This window comes from Pinus tabuliformis, chromosome 9, assembly GCF_031772625.1.
Source record: "Pinus tabuliformis cultivar Carrire ecotype Pingquan chromosome 9, CPIR1, whole genome shotgun sequence".
Classification (NCBI taxonomy): domain Eukaryota; kingdom Viridiplantae; phylum Streptophyta; class Pinopsida; order Pinales; family Pinaceae; genus Pinus; species Pinus tabuliformis.
The window spans coordinates 863,871,356-863,882,147 of NC_142307.1; positions in this window are offsets into that span (position 1 = coordinate 863,871,356).

Here is a 10,792-nt window from a genome sequence, read left to right on the forward strand (position 1 = left end):
CAATCTGTAGATTTAAGTGTTGAGGAATGCGAAGTTGATCTAGGGATCTATTTGACTAAGTTAAAAGTATATTTCACAACCCTAGGAACTTATGATCTCGTCATAGGGATGGATTGGTTAGAAGCTCATCAAACTTGGGTAGACTATTACGAGAAAAGAATTCTCTGCATAAATAATGGAGAGATGATCCAAATCCAAGGTATTAAGAGGAAGGTATCTTTACGATTCATCTCAGCAATGCAAATGAAGCGTTGCTTAAGAAAAGGTTGTCAGGTATATGCAGTTCAGGAAGTAAGCAAGGAAAAAGTACTATCCCCAAAGCAAATATCCGGTGTTATTTGAATTTCTAAATGTTTCTCCAAAGGAACTACTAGGATTACCTCCTTAAAGGAAGCTTGATCTCACATCTCACAATAGAATTGAAATTGGGTACAAAACCAATCTCTAAAACACCCTACAGAATGATTGCTCCGAAACTTCAAGCGGAAAGAATCAAATCTTTTTGTTCCAATACAGCTCCCAGAGCTGTATCTGAAGCATCTGTGGAAATATGGAAAGGAAGTTTCCAATTTGGACCTCTTAAAATAGGTGCTTCAGAAATTTTTGCTTTCAAGGTTTCAAATGCTAGTTGGCAATCAGGATTCCAACTAAATTCACAATCTTTTGTAAGCAATTTGAAAAGTGGAGATGCTATTTTAGTGAAGTTTTCTATAATATCCTGTAAATCCTAGAAAACTTCTAACATCCTTTTGGAAATTTGGAATTGATAACTTAGAGATGACTTCAACTTTAGATTTGTCAACTTTAATCCCATCTCCCAAAATGTGATGTCCTAAAACAATACCTTCTGTAAACATCATAAAACATTTTTCATGGCTTAGTGAAAGGTTTGTTTCTTTACATCTTTTAAGAGATTTTTCCAAATTTTCCAAAGCTTCTTCAAATGTGTTTCCATAGATTGTAAAATCATCCATATATACCTCTACACAATCATGTATTAGATCAGAAAAAATTCCTAGTACTGCTCTTTGGAATGTTGTAGGAGCATTATACAACCCAAAGGGGAGTACTCGGTAGCCAAAAGTTCCCCATGGACAAGTAAATTTGGTTTTATCCCGATCCTCAGGTGCTACCTGAATTTGATTATAACCACTAAAACCATCCAAGAATGAGAAATACTTCTTACCTGCTAATGTATCTAACACTTGATCTATAAAGGGCAAAGGAAATTGATCTTTAAGGGTTGCTTTATTCAATTCTCGGTAATCAATGCACACCCTCCATTTACCATTCTTTTTAGGCACAATTACCAAAGAAGAAACCCATTGGCTATCTGAAATTGGGTAAATGAAGTTTACATTCAGTAATTTTTGGAGCTCTTCTTTTACAATTTCCCTAAGATTTGGATTCATTCTTCTCTGAGGTTTTTTTATTGGTCTATTGTTTTCCTCAATATAGATATGATGGATGCAAGTCTTAGGATCAATGCCTTTCATGTCGGTGTATTCCCATGCAAATGCAGCGTAATGTTTTTGTAATGTTTTGGTTAGCTCTTCTTGTTGTAGTTTCTCCAAGTTTTTGTTTATGTTCAATGTCCTACCTAGAAAAAATTCAGTTGTAGAGCTACCAAACTCTTCCATAGAATAGAGAGATATCTGCCTAGATGACAAGTATTCAACATTAGATTTTTCTTGTAATTGTGCATGATCATATTCTGAAGATGTTTCAAAATTTTCCAATGTATTCAAAATTTGACTATCTTCACTAATTTCTAATATAGTAAAGAGAGGCTGAATATCATATTCATCATCAATCCATTCCTTGTCATCTGTTTTTGTGATTGCTTTTGCTAGAGGATACAAAGTAAATTTCTTTGTTGAATTACCATCAGAAATATACAAGTCACCAGATCTACAACTAATAAAAGCATCAACTGTGGCTAGCCAAGGTCTTCCTAATATGAGTGGGTGTCCTCCTAGATTATTCTTGGGAGTTAAGATCATGAAATCAACAGGATATTCCCAAGAATCTAAGGATACTAAAATATCTTCTAGCACACCATCTGGTTTGATTACTGATCTATCTGCAAGTTGCAGTAAGGTAGGTGTGTAAAGAAGATTGGGAAGTTTAAGCTGCTCCATAGTTTGTCTACTCATGATGTTTATTGCTGCCCCTAAGTCAATCAATGTATTTGGAATTTCAATTCCATTTATATGTGTCTTGACAATTGGACTCCCTAGATCCACATATTTCTGTATGGCAATTTTTCCCATCATTATGTCTGCTATTTTTCCTACCAGGTGAATTCTTTTTGTTTCTTTTGCTTTTCTCCCTGGTCTTTTTATGCTCAACTCCTTTATTGTCTTGGCTAGAATTGGAATTTCTCTAATGGCTTGTAGCAAAGGAATTTTGATACAGACATTTTTAAATTCATCTAGAAAATCATAATTGGGCAACAAGATCTATTTTTCTACCCCTCTATCAATTTGTAATCTCTCAGGAAAAGGAGGTGTAGAAGTAGATGTTGGTTGCTCAATGATAGGAGTTGTGTTCACTGGTTCTTTTTGTTTTTCTTTTTCAATGTTTTGGTTTTGGAGAGATGTTTCCTCAAAACTTTTATTGACTTTTAGAGAATCTTCCTCAGAAGTGTCTTGTTCTTGAATAACTACAGAAGGTCTTTCCTTTTCTAATATCCTACCAGATCTTAGTTGAACATCATTAAGATCTAGAGGAGTAATCATGTAAGTTGGAAATTGTTGTCCTTCTACCATGTAAGCATTCTGAGGGTTTTTATTGTTGGGGTTTGGTAATGGTTGGGTAGGTAGCTGATTTGATTTCTGCTGAAATGGCAACAAGAGTTGAGGATTTTGACTTTGTTGTGGAGGTTGTTGTGGAAATGGCAATGAAAGTTGAGGGTTCTGATTTTGAAGTTGTGGCTGCTGATTTTGTTGTTGATTTTGTGGGCGAGGATAATTCTGATAGGATGGAGGATATTGATAATACTGAGCAAATCTCCCATAAGGATTTTGTACCCCTTGTTCCCATGGTTGAGATTGATACTAAGATTGAGGTTGAGGCCAAGGTTGCTGCCAAGAATTCCAGTTTGGTGGGGATTGAAGATACATTTGATTGTTAAATCCATGATTTTGTGGCCCCAACCAAGGTCTTCTTGCAACAAAACAAAGAGATTCTGTAGAATTTGGGATTGTTTCCTCTTGAAAAATAACCTTAAGACCTGGGATTGAAGGACAACCCTTGGTTTCATGGCTTTCCGCACAGATCATAAAACTTTCTACAATTTTTGCATCTAAAGGGCATTCCCTTGGAGCATGTTTCTTTCTGAATTTTGGACAAAAAATGGCTAAAGCATCATCCTCTGTTTTCTGCTTGTTTTGAATTTTAAGGGTGTCTAGTTGCTCACTAAGGCTCCCTAGAATGTCAGTTTTAAACTCATCAAGCATATTGCCAATTTCTGCCCTGCTTACAGAACCAGTTGTAGATTTGTTTGCTCTAACAAGAGAAGGATCTCTTGGCCCTTTCCCTATTTTAGATTTCCCTCTTGAGAGATAAATACATAGTTCTCCTATATCACTCAATGGAAGTTGAGAGATATCTCCCTTCCCCATCATGTTAAGGATATCTATCCATTCATCTCTAATGGCTTTTAATAAAAGAGCTTTCAAAGTTTCTTCATCTAAATTGTTCATGTTTTCTCTTTTCAAATTATAGTTGAATCTCTCAATCAAATCTTCTAAGTTTTCATCCTCTCTTTGCATCATTTTGAACACCTCATCTTTATGATTGGTAGGCATGCAGTAATCCAAGTACCTATCCAAAAATGCCTTTTTCATGTCATTCCATGTTCTAATGGATTGAGTGACTAACCCCATGAACCATTTCAAAGCATCCCCTTTCAATGTTGAAGGAAACAATTTAAGTTTTTGAGAGTCTTCTAGATAGTCATAAGTTCTGCACAAGACTTCAAACTCAAACAAAAATGTTTCAGGGTCCTCACTTCTCAACCCATAGAAGTTTGGGAGGACAGATGGTGAGATATTTTTCATTGTGGTATGTGTTTCCTCATCCACTATAGGGAATCCAAAAGAGTTATCTACTTCCCTATTTCCTCTGCCTCCTCCATTATTACCTCTACCTCCTCCATTATCTCCTCTACCTCTCCCTCTACCCCCTCCTCCAAACAGTGAGAATTCTCCATCTTGTTCCTCTTCTGCCATTATAGTTTCTTCAGAGTCAGTATAGGGTTCAACCTGCAAGGTTATTTCCTCCTCCTCTAGTTCTTCTACTAATGGACTATGGTAGAGATTTTCTACTTCTTCTTCTCCACCAGGTACTCCAAATTCTTCAACTACAATAGGCTCTCCTGTGGAGGTGAAAAAGGTTATCCCTGCTATTGGAGATTCAAAATTTTTCTCTCCTAGGACTGTTTTGGTAGATGAAGTAGGAGATTCTTCTGATTGGGTTTCTACCCCTTGAATTCTAGGAATCCTATGGCTGGGAGTATGAGTTTGGGATGGAGGTGTGTCTTTCCTTGCTCTCGGTGGAGTAGGTGGTGTTGTAGGAATCGAACTTTTGCCCCTAGCTATAAATCTACCCCTAGAGTCTCTTTCTTTATGCATGTCATTGTTTTGTTTTGGTTTTTTTTTAATGTAAGAGATAAGGGTACCTAGTTACACTTCCCCGGCAGCGCCACCAAAATGTTCAGTCAATTTAGTGTCCTAAATTGCTCTACATAAATAATCAATCCGGGTATCGTAAACTGATGAAGTGTAGTGCACTCTTTGTGCTAGATTACCCTTCTTACTTCACTGTTTTTGTGTTTTATGTTGTTTTGGGGGTTTTTGGTCCTTTAATCCCTAATGATTTACAATGTAACTAACAAAATATTAAATCTAACTTCTGTAAAGACTGCTAAGAACCTAAATAAATGAGAATTAAAAGAGCTTAAGTAAGATTTGAAAGCAAAGTCTAATCAAGAAATGAAAACAGAGTTTCTATTTCTACTCTTATCATTATTTCTAAATCATAAACTAAAAACTAAAAACTAAAATTGCAACTACTGTCTAATCAATTACAGAAACAAAAACTAAATGAAATACTAAAACTGAAAGTGAAATTACAACTAATGTCTAATCTATTATGGAAACAAAATTAAATGAAGTGCTTAGTTACTCTGCCTCTCAATTTTCGGAGAAAAACCTCCTTGTGATGAAATTTTGACGAATTATGTATTTCATTATTCTAAGAGAAGATAAATACAAAAATGCAGAAAAGACTCATTGCATGAATGAAGTATTCAACCACTTAGTTTAAGATGAGTTATCAACTAGAAGGATTTTTCAGAAACATTCATTTACACCATGAGTCAACGAACTAGTAATAAAATGGAAAGAATAGTAATGGCACCGATCAGTCTAATTGAAAACTTAAAAACTAGTGAGACAGTAAATAAAACAAACTACATTACACTACTGCATTTCAACTTCTAACTACTGATAAAAACTAGAAAGAAATTAAGCAAAAAGAAGCTATTTTGTACTGAAAGAATATATTCTGCATTAGTAAGAAAATGATAAGGATTGCATTATAAACAAGGTAAGTATGAAAAATGGTTATGAACATTATGGAAGAAATGATGAATTTACAGTTAACTAGAAAAGATAAAATAAAATGAAATAAAACCTCAGTCAGTGCAGGGGCCCTCTGCAACTGATTAGGTTATGCGTATTTAATCAAACTCCAAGAAACTCCTTCACATATCCATAAAACTTGTGGTCTTCATATTAAAAACAGGAAATGAGTTTTTCAAACTTACAGAACAGTAAGTCTGAGCTTAATACATGAGGAAATTCAAACTTTTTCTGAGTTCTTTACACAGGTATTTATAAGAAAATTATGCAATTGTTTGTGGAGAAAAATAAGCTATAGCCAAAAACACGTAGAAGACAAGCACACAAAATTTTCTTCCTTGGCTACTGGAGACATAAATCCAAGATGATCGCTATTGGATTCGGTTGCACAAATGGCTGTTGGAGTCTGTGGGTTCAGGAAGTTGTTTCAGATAACGCTTCCCATCACTATGAAACGTGTTGATTATCCACGAAACAGAGTCATGTTGCCTTCAGTCTCTACATTTGACTTTTCCATTGACCAAAGTCTTGTACCATCTTCCTTGTCGACCTGGGCTAGGTGAATAGGACACGATCCATGTCATGATGATTTCAGAGATGCCCATGTAGTTAGTTTCCCCTCCTGACACCTGGAACCTGTTAAAGCATGGAAGTAGCTATAGAACAGTCAATTAGCTGCAGAATAGGCTGTGTTTCATATCTAAAAGACAAAAAATTATTCAAATAGCAAAACATAAAAGCATAACATGTAAATCACTAAATTTCCTCCTTAAGGTGATATATATTTTCCAATGATGATAGGAATGCATTTCTTCATGGAAAAACAAAGAAAAAGGGATGAGAAGAGTTGCTAGGGAAAGAGCAGTTTTGAGGCTCAACACTACTTAGATGCAGAAGGGGAAGCATGTGGATCCATTCCTCATGAAGCTTGAGGAGACCCATGATGAGTTATCTGTTGTGGGCTCTACACCTCAAGGCTCAGAATTGGTTAGACTAGCCCTCAATTTTGTCTCATATGAGTGGCAAGTCTTTGTCCAGAGTATTCTGGGCAGGGTGACTTTGCCAAATTGGGATAAGATGTGAGCATCTCTCAAGCAAGAGGAGCTAAGGAGAGACTTGGTCAAGTGTAAGCCGAACGAGGAGGAGGATAATGAAACCCTTGCATCGAAGGGGCAGCAGGAGCGATGGAGATGTAAGAAGAACATCTCGAAGATAAAGTGCTCCAGGTGTGGTGGGATGTTATGAAATCAGTACAAGAAAAAGATAGAAAAGATAGATCAACACCTTAGAATTCAGCCTCTTCGAGGGGGCAACCTCCTTTACATTACATAAATGAACAATTCTTGAATGATTCAAATGACAAAACCTCCTTTCTATATATAGGAGTCTAAGGAGTCACAATATAACCCAGCTGACCTAACAATAATAATATAAAGCCACAAAAATAACAATAGAGGGATTCTATGGGGCATAGTAATAACAATATGGGGACCATAGGGGCACAACAATATTAATAAGGGATACAACTACAATAGTAATGGGGTAATCACTAGTAATATAGGGACCCAACATGCCCCTCTCCTTCCAAAAAGTGTTTTCCTCAACACTTGAGTAGTTCTGGATGCTTATGTATAAAATTCTCATCCTCCCATGTGGAATCTTCAACGGATAAGTTCTTCCACTTGATAAGATACTCCGAAATTGATTGATTTCGTAACTGTCGAGTTCTTATTTCTGTGACTGCTTCTGGTTCCAATATAATTTTTCCTTCCTTGTCAAGTTCTGGAAATATTGTTTGAACTGGGAGCTTGTCACCTATAACCTTCTTTAAACATGAAACATGGAAAATTGGGTGCAATCGAGAAGCTGTAGGAAGCTCCAATTTGTATGCCATAGTACCAATCTTTTGCAACACCTTGTACGGACCATAATACTTTGGTGATAATTTATTATCCTTCTTAGCTTGCTTGAGGGACATTTTCTTATATGGTTGTAGCCGTAGGAATACCCAATTACCTACATCAAAACTTCTTTCACTGTGATGTTGATCTGCCTGTTGTTTCATTTTATTCTGTGCCAACACGAGGTTATCCTTTAAGAGTTGGAGGACTTGTTGTTGATGTTCGATGTGATGTTCCACTGCTTGAACCTTAGAATTTTCTCTTAAATATGATGTGATGGATGGTGGTTGATATCCATAAAGTGCCATAAATGGGGTCATTTTTGTTGCTGTATGGAAGGAAGTGTTATACCACCATTCAGCCAAAGGCAACCATTTGACCCATTATGTTTGTTTATCAGATACAAAGCAATGAAGATATCCTTCCAAACATTTGTTTACTATCTCAGTTTGCCCATCAGATTGAGGATGATAAGATAAGATATGAGCTAACTGAGTACCAAGACAAGAAAATAATTCTGTCCAAAAATTTCCAATGAAAATGGGATCTCTGTCACTTACAATAATCTTTGGGTTTCCATGTAGCTTTTGAATTGTTTCCATAAATGCAGTAGAAACTGTACTGGCTTTAAATGGATGTGATAATGCACAAAAGTGTGCATACTTGGTAAGTCTGTCAACTACCACCATGATGACACTCTTTCCCTCAGACTTGGGTAAACCTGTGATAAAATCCATTGAAACCTCCTCCCAATGTTGGCTTGGAATGGATAAAGGTTTTAATAGACCCGATGTCTTAATTGTTTCAACTTTATTTTGTTGGCAAACCAAACATTTCGCCACAAACTTTTGAATATCTGATTTAAGGCCATTCCAAAAAAATTCCTTCTTAACCCTGTGGTAAGCTTTTAAAAATCCTGAGTGCCCTCCTAAGGGAGAAGTGTGCAATTCCATAAGAATCTTTTGTTTTAGCTGGGAATTCTTACAGAGGTATAAGCAATCTTTGTACCATAACGAATCATTTTTCCAGCTAAATGTATAAGACGTACTAGAATCTTGTTGTAACTTTCGAATAAGTGCCCACACTTCTTCATCATTCTTCCATTCCTCCCTTGCTTCATTTATTCAATCTGGTTGGATAATAGAAATGGCGCACAACAATGCTTCCACATCCTCATCCTTTCTTGAGAGTGCATCTGCCACAACATTTTGCTTCCCTTTTTTGTAGATGATTTCAAAGTCATAACCCAACATCTTTGTGACCCACTTTTGTTGCTCTTCAGAGGACAATCTTTGTTCTAAAAAGTATTTAAGGCTATCATGATCCGTTTTTACCTTGAAGTGTCTTCCCATTAGGTAGGGTCGCCATTTCTTAAGTGCATGGAGTATTGCCAACATTTCCTTCTCATAAATAGCTTTGTGTAAAAACTTTCCCTTGATTGGACGACTTTCAAAAGAAATGGGTCTTTCATCTTGCATTAAAACAACACCAATTCCATTTCTTGAGGCATCACATTCCACAATAAAGGTTTTTGTGAAGTCCAGTGTAGCTAAGACCGGTGCTTGGCACATTGCCTCTTTAAGATGTTCGAAGGCCTTTGTTGCTTCTGGAGTCCATGAAAATGCATCATTCTTCAATAATGTTGTTAGAGGTGCTACTATTCTCCCATAATTCTTAACAAACTTGCGATAATACTCTGTCAACCCGAGAAATCTTCGCAGATGCTTTATGGATGTGGGGATTTTCCATTCCTTAATAGCTTTAATTTGCTAGGGTCTACCTTAACTCCTTCATGAGATACAATATGACCCAGATATTCCACCTCTTGTACCCCAAAGAAACATTTGGATCTTTTTGCATATAATTGTTTCTCCTCCAATAGTTGTAGCACCCTGTCAACATGTTCAACATGATCTTTCCAAGACTTGTTGTAGATTAGTATATCATCAAAAAATACTAACACAAATTTTCTAAGGAATGGTTTGAAAATGGAATTCATCAAACCTTGAAATGTTGAAGGTGCATTGGTAAGGCCAAAAAGCATGACCAAAAATTCATAATGACCCTCATGAGTTCTAAATGTTGTTTTTGGAATGTCTTCAGTCTTCATTCTGATTTGATGATATCCTGAACGAAGATCCAACTTGGTGAAGTAAATTGATCCATGCAATTCATCCAGTAATTCATCAATGACAGGAATGGGAAACTTATCTTTAATAGTGAACTTGTTGAGCTCCCTATAATCCAGACACATGCGCCATGATCCATCCTTCTTGTGCACCAATACTACTGGAGTAGAGAAAGGACTTTGACTCGGTTGAATTATACCAGCCTCTAGCATTTCTACAACCATACGTTCAATTTCACTCTTTTGGGCATAGGGATATTTGTACGGCTTGATGTTTGGAGGAACACTTCCTGGAATCAGATGAATAGCATGATCATGATCACGAATAGGTGGGAGACCTTTGGGAGTCTCAAATACCTTGGAATGATTGTCCAAGACTTTTTGGAGATCTGGAAAAATAGATGATTCCAATGTGGAAACATCTAGCGAACATAATTGTGCAATTACACCTCTTTGTTCCTTTTTTAGAAGCTTTGTCATACTGTTAGAGCTTATTATCTTTCTCGGTTTCCCTGCAATACCCCTTAATTCAACTTCCTTTCCTTCCACAAAAAATTTCATGAAAAGTTCTTGAAAATTAAAAGCTATTGTACCCAAGGATTGTAGCCATTGGACTCCTAGTACAACATCAGCACCTCCCATTGGAATGGAAAGCATTGGGCTAGTCAATACATATTCTTCCATGGATAGCTTGATATTATGGCACTTTCCAGAGAATTTATTGTTCCTCCATTTGCAACCATCACTTGACACTCTGGTGCTAGATATAAGAAGCAATTCAATTCTTTTGTTACCTTACAATGAATAAAATTGTGGGTACTTCCTGAATCAATCAACACTATTACCTTTTTCTTCTTGATTTGTCCTTCTATCTTGATGGTTTGAGGAGTGGTAATTCCCGCCAATGCATTACAAGATATGGTCGAATTCATTTCTTTTTTATCTAGGCTTTGTTCCTGGAGTATATCCTCTTCTTTTGACCTTTCTTGCTCCTTTTCTTCTTCCTCTTCACAATTTATGTAGAATAATTTCTTCTCAGCACATTTATGACCTTTAGTGTATTTGCTATCACAACTGCAACAAAGCCCTTTTGCTCTTTTTTCTTCCAATTTTTG